Here is a 6,954-nt window from a genome sequence, read left to right on the forward strand (position 1 = left end):
CCGCCGGTGAGGGTGTCCCTGCAGGTGTGGGTGCCGTCACAGCTGATGGATGAGGGGAAATTTCCTGAGCAGGGGCTGCCTGGTGGGAAGGAGTTTTCTGGCAGGCACCGAGCCATGCCGCCGGGGTTCGAGCCTGAATTTTTTTGGATCTCGGGTGTTACTGCATACCAGGAGAAGGGAAATCGCAGCAGATGTACCTTCTCCGTCAATAAGGAAGATGTAAAAACGGGTCAGTGACTAGCATCCAGCTGCCTGGGTGAATCTGCTCCTGCCTCGGGGAGGAAGGTTTGGAAACCCTGTAGAAACCGCCCTTCCTCGCGGTAGGAAGGGATGTTGTAACACCTTATTGCAAACAAACCATGGCCCTCGCGGCCATCCCCAAACCACGATGCCAGGGGATGCCGTGCTCTTTGTCCACCCCCCTCTCCTTGCACAGGCAGCAGAAAAGGAGTTCCACCGGGAGAAATCTCCTCGTTTTCCTCCTCCAAATCTTCCCCCAGGTTTCCCTGCCAAGGCGCGTGCTCTGGCGCTGGATGCTGAGGACTGTTGCTGTTTTCCTTCGTAGTGTTCATTACTTCCATTACAGAAGAGTCTGGAAGCCTCCAAATCCAGCCCGGGCCCTTCTCGCGCCCAGGGTTACTGCACCCGCAGGGCGAGACAGTCTCCGCCGGGCGAGTTTGGCACGTGTGTGCGCTAAGATAAAAGTCGGGGGAGAAACCCGCATTAGCTAGCTCGTTTTAACACCTACTAGAGACAGGGCAATTTAAGGCAGCGGCTGATTGATGTGGGTGCTGGCCTCCTGTCCACCCCAAAGCTGTGTGTTTTCCTGTGCTTTACCTTTCTCATGTTTTGAAAGAAAGCCAAAATTCTGGAGAATCTGGGAAACTCCATTGGCGATGCCCTTAGTCTGCATCTCCCCCTGTGTGCTGGGCAGCCTGGAAGGGCTCTTTTCCCTCTTAACCACCCAAAGAGTAAAAGAGCTCAAGCGTGGCCCTCTAAAAACTGCCAACATGACCGAAAAAAGGCTGATTTGGGTTTTTTGAGCGCACTCTCATTCACCCTTGCTGAAATACAACTGAATAAATCTGTACCAGGTCTGTACCCACTCCTGCTTCCCACAATTTGCTCACCCAGAGATCGAGCGGTGGGACCCCGCAGACGGAGGCTGTACGTGGGGTGGCCAGAGGCTCCCACCTGATGTAGCCGCTGCTTCACTGCCTGGCAACACAACTTTTTGCAGAAGCTGCTCTAAAAATGGAAGAACTCTAAAAAACACTCCCTGAGAAGGCACCGTACCCGGGAGGTAGAAAGCACAGTAAAAGGATTTTGCAGACTTCCTTTGTACATACGTGCATAAGAATCCAACAGGGATCCATTAATTCTTCACTTTTTCCAAATTTTTAATTTTCAAGCCTTCTTATTTACCAAATAGCCTGCTTTGGAAGACCTTTTCCAGCCCCAGAGCCCCTCGTGGCATCGGAAAGAGGAAGGGTGTGTGGCAGCAAGCCCTGGGGCACCGTTCGGGTCTCGGCACTATCCGGAGTCTGACAACAGAATTTGCAAACCAAAAGGGTGGAAAAGAAAATACCAAAGCAGGGAAAAATACCAGGCCAAAAGGGATCAGAAGGGTTAACCAACAGAACTTTACACTACAAGAATTATTGTGATGCATAACAGGTAATTCTATTTTAATAATCAATTTTAGGAGTGACTGGCTATTTTCAAAGCATTCCTATTGTAGCCAAAGTTTTAACTAGGCGTACAAGAGTGGACATAAACACCTGCGGACTTTATAAGAGTAAGAAGCAATTTATCACCCAATAAAAAGTCAAACACTCATTTTAAAATTTTCAGGTTTGCATTTGCTATTTTAAATGTACATGTGTGGATGGTTCTAGCGGAGGTTGAGAAGAGGCGGATACATATCCTACATGCAGAAACACACGTGCAGACAGCAAACAAAACCAGCTCCTGCAGCGGGGAAGAAAAACCTGCCTGAAAGCATCGATGTTACAGTTTCATCCCACCTGCGTTTCGTATTAAACCTGTTGTGATCATCGACCGGAGTTGTCTAAAACCTGAACTAAACGGGCAGTAAGTCAGCTGGCATATGAAATTACTGCAATTCGATTTTCAGATAAACCACAAAACTTGATGAACTAACATTGTTCCAGCTGAATTAACTCATCATCCCTGGGAAGGGAAGGTTGCGGACGAAAGCAAGGGCTCTGATAGCGACGATTAATCCTCCTCTTATAGCAAGCCGCTCGCTTCCGAGTGGAAAGATACCCTGCTAACGGCAGGCTAAGGATCCACACTGCCTCAGAAACATCGCTGCCCTGCCAAGCCCCGAGTGTAGCGTTAGATTTTATTTACACGGGGGTAGGAGAGGCAGAATTCTTCGTTACGGGCTTGTTACGAAACTATAAATAGCTTAAAATCCCCGTCAACAGTTTGAGTCATGCTCGGTAGATAAATCCGAGGACTGAAATTCAGGAATGCTAATTTATTCAGCCGGTGGAGGAGCATGCAAGGTTGATCCTTATCCTGTGCTCGGGCAATCTCCCCGGGATTAAGTCGTAAAGTATTTGGACCGCAGGTGCCATGCGAGTGGGTCAGGTTCCCCACCGTTGGCGGGCAGAGCTATTCGTGTGCACCCGCCCTGGGCGTGCAAACCGGGGTCCTGACCAGTAAATGCTTAACTAGCCCTGTGCGTGCACAGCAGCCCGCCTGGGCGTGCATTTGAAGTGCTGCTCCACATAAATTAGTCACACATGGGTAAAGGTGCCTGATTAATTTTGAAAAACCTTACTCCGAGAGCTACCTGGTTTGCACTAAAGATATTTTGCACAACAAGGAGATTTTGCTCGCCAGGAAAATCTCTAGGGGCGGGGGAGCAGAATATATTTGATACAGGTGTCAAAATAAACCTGTCCTATAACCCATTGATCACAATGGGTTATTAATGAAATAGCTGTGAACATCAGCATATCCTTGTGGCAGATTTCTTTCATAAATGAGTTGAACATTTTCCAATTTCAAGAAAGTGCTGCTACCTATAAACTTGGAAATTAAGGGCTTTTTCCCCTAAGACTCAGATCCCTCAGGGCACTTGTGTTCTGGCATGCATCCCTTATTTGCTGAAGAAATTTCAAACTTGGTAATTTAGCACCATACTGATAAAACAAAGCGGGGAAAAAAAAAGGCAGTTGGGCATGTGTGGATGTGAAGGGGGAGGGAGGTAAGTGGTACAGCTTGAGGCATTTTTTTCCTGTGGCTTTTTTATCCACAAGTCACGCTGCAGATTTTGTGTGAGATTCATAGAGAAAACATTCCCTAGATACAATATATAAGATGCATATTAAAATCCATGAACTGAGTTTTGCAGATGCAAAATGACCTGCAGAATTTGAAGGAGGATGGAGACTGTTTTATAACCATTTTATAACTTAAGCCTAAGATGTTGGGCTAAATTTGCCACTAGCAGAATTATAAGTATTATTAGTATTATTAGTATTACAGCAGCACCTAGAGGCCCCAGTGGAAACTGGGACCCTTTGTGGGTAGAAAAATAATAAACATGAATCCCTGCCCTGAAAAGCTTACAGTTGGCACGGATGGGATAAAAAAGTGTGCCGATGGGAAGACTATCATTTTGTTTTGACAGATGGAATATGGAGATTTGCTCATGGAGAAAATCAGTGGTGGGCTGGGAAGGAACCTCGTCCAATATTTTCCCATAACTTTCATTCACCGAGAAGTTGCTTTTTACTTCTTTCTTTTGACTGCAATGAACAGAAACTCCTATCTGCCCGCTGGTGTTCACAGCTTCTCACGGATAAAGAGGGGGAGTCTGCTCGGTCTCTGCCAGTTAAAACAGCTCTGCATGCTTTAATATGGCTCATCTGCAGCAGAAATTGTACTTTATCACCCTTTTTTAGCTAGGAAAATATTTTAGCTTTGGAAATGAACAGTTGATGCTTCGGAACAGATCTTTAAACGTAAGCACGTTGTGCTGATTGGTACCATAAATGAAAGCTCCTCCTACAGAAGCAGTTTTGGGGAGGATACATAAAACTCTGCCTTCAACTTTTGCGGGAGAAATGTGAAATGGAGTTCATGATGTCAAGTCTTGTTGCTAGGAGTGACCTAGCAATCATGCAAGCACAGAACACGAGATGGATCACGATCCCCACCAGGCAGCGCGCGGGAGACACTGTCCCGACCACAACGCCGGCCGCTGCTAAACCTCACTGAGTGACCGCGAAAAGCAGCAGGGCGTGGGCATGTGCTCGAGATAGGTTGCGATTTTGGGGGTCTGTACGAGCAAAATGAGGCAATGTGTTAAGAATAGGTATATTTCCACCAGGAAGGATTTCAGAGACTGTATGAACCGTATTGCTGAGTATCCAGTATAGTAAATATGGCGCTCAAGATCATTTCTTGCCCTTTACAAAACTCTTCCCTGTGCATCCTTCAGGCCAGATCCTCACATGGGGCAAAGGAGGAGATTCGCTGAGGTTAAGGAAGCTATCGTCGGATGTACGGACTGAGGAAGGTAGTCATCTCTGTTGGCTTTTCAAGGAGTTATAGTGAGATTGGGGCCTGGGAAGGTGGTCACATATTCCCCAGGGTAGCACCAGCAGCTCAAAATGCTGAAGACAGCACTGACATAAGACAGCTGGCTGCCTTGGAGCTGAACTGGTGACCAAAAGTATTGATCGAGCCCAGAAACGGAGTGCAATTTCCACCTAAAATTACTCTGTAGTCCCGGGATCAGACAGGACGCTCAGACCAGAGCCGAGCTGCCCCAGGGCTGTAGATGGAGGAACTCTTCCATCTCCAGATGAAAGCCAGTCCTAGATCTCCCCACCGCCTTCAGCTCCAGGGCTGCTCCCTTGGGCAAGGTCTGGATCAAACCAAAGCACGGTACCTCTGGGAACGTGCAGGAATCGCAGGATAGGCCAGCTCTTTTGTGCATTCTGTCATTTTAATGTTATATTTGTGACACCTCCAGAAATAAACTGAAGATAGAAGCTCTCCTGCCAGGCACTGTGAACAGGAGCTCAAACCGGTCATGTACCACACGAAGGAAATCTGTCAGCTTGGGCGATAAAGTACGACTATATGTCACAATCTGAATGACCACAATTTTCCCTAGTGCTTATGGTATATTTAACAATGCTATAAAAGATGAAAGTGGGATTAACCCTTCAGAATTACTTAATTCTTATTTAATTCTCTAATTAATGAATTTTGTCTCAAACAGAAAACAGTAGGTTTAGATTGAGGTTGTTGTGGACCGGGAAATACTTCTGTAGAAAGAAGAAACTGAATTGGCTTGAATGATTTATAAAATGTGAGGGTTTCATTCCAAAATATCATTTATATGCCCAGAAATCTACTCAGCAAATCTAATCCAGCAAAGGAAAATGAACATTATCAATCCATGAATAAAGATGGGAAGTAATTCTGCAGCAGTTTCAGACTATGCTTGCCCATGTATGACAAGTAACCCATCTGAAGCCTTTTTCACACGTCTATTAGGTTTGTATTTACCCTGAGTTTGGCAGGCAAAACGTGGGGACAAAGAACACCATGATGATCTTGAAGAAACCAGTAATAATGACAGCTACTCGCCACACTGAGAGTTAAGCCCATCCTTCCTCCGTTAACCCAGCTACTGATGGGAAAGAGGGAGGAAGGTCGACGCCAGATGCAAAGACTGACCAGAAACCCCAAAAACTCCAGTAAATCCTTGTTCCTTTTGATACAGTACAGCTCCACCAGTTTAAGGGATACGAAAAGAATAAGGTAGAGATGGGATATATATGAATGGGATATTACAAAGACTTTGTTGTGTGATTTCCAACCAGCCGCTGGAAGGGTTTGGTGACCACGGATGATGTTGTTCCAGGCGATTCATTGCAACTCCTGTCAGTAGCTGAGCGGCCAGCAGACACCTCTGAAGTGCGGTGGCCTTGGCTTGCGTGAGCGAGGCCAGTAGTAAAAGCAAATGGAAGTTAAAATGAAAAGTGTATATTTTTAGAAGAATTTGTAGTGTTTGGGCTCCAGTTTTGGATGGCTCAAGAGTATTTTGTAAGCCAAAAATCTGTTCTTTAGTTTGGGTTTGTTGATTAAATGTACTTGTTACCAAGAACTTCAAGCAGGAAAAAATGGAGAAGAGACTTCAGCTAAGATGTTATCAGCTTCAGCTGCAGCACTGAACGACTAAAATGTAATAGCTCGTCAGATCTCAAGTTATTTCTACTGACTGCCGTGTAATCAGCATGTTAAACCTGGGCACCTCTTCAGGCACAGTTATTTGTGTGATATATACAGATCGATACCTATTGATTTTATAATTTTGATTCATCTCTATGCAGTGATTCAGTTTCACATCATCTTATTTATCAAGCTCTTCTCTGTACCTCTGCTTCCAAGCTTACTGGTGCTTCCAGGCCACTCGAGCAGGGGCCCGCCGCAACCACCCCCCTTTGGCCCCTGCACACAATTGCAGTGGGCACACGCTTGGTCGCGTCCCGAGGAATTTTGTGTGCAAAGAGCTGCCACGGGACACCCAGGGTCATTACTACATGAGGATAAAGTTCATAAACCTCCTTCGTTAAGGCCACGACCCCCCCCGTCCCAGCTGGAACTGGAGCCACGCCAATGGACTGAACGCAGACAACGCAGCCGGGTATTTCTCACCCGGTGGACGTGCCTTCAAACTTCCCTCTGTGCTGGCTTATGAAGACAGGGGGTGGGCAAAATTTCACACTGAATATTAAAATTTGTTCTTTTTACCCCTGGAGTTTTCTGGGACCCGTGCTGGCACCCAAAGACCTTCCCCGCTGCAGCAGCTCCCGCACACAGGAGCAGAATGAGCAGAGTAGCTGGCACGAAAAGCCCGACAGTGACTGATTAACGGCGACCTGCCTGACATACTAGAGG

Source organism: Aquila chrysaetos, chromosome 10 (genome assembly GCF_900496995.4).
Source record: "Aquila chrysaetos chrysaetos chromosome 10, bAquChr1.4, whole genome shotgun sequence".
Taxonomy (NCBI): Eukaryota; Metazoa; Chordata; class Aves; order Accipitriformes; family Accipitridae; genus Aquila; species Aquila chrysaetos.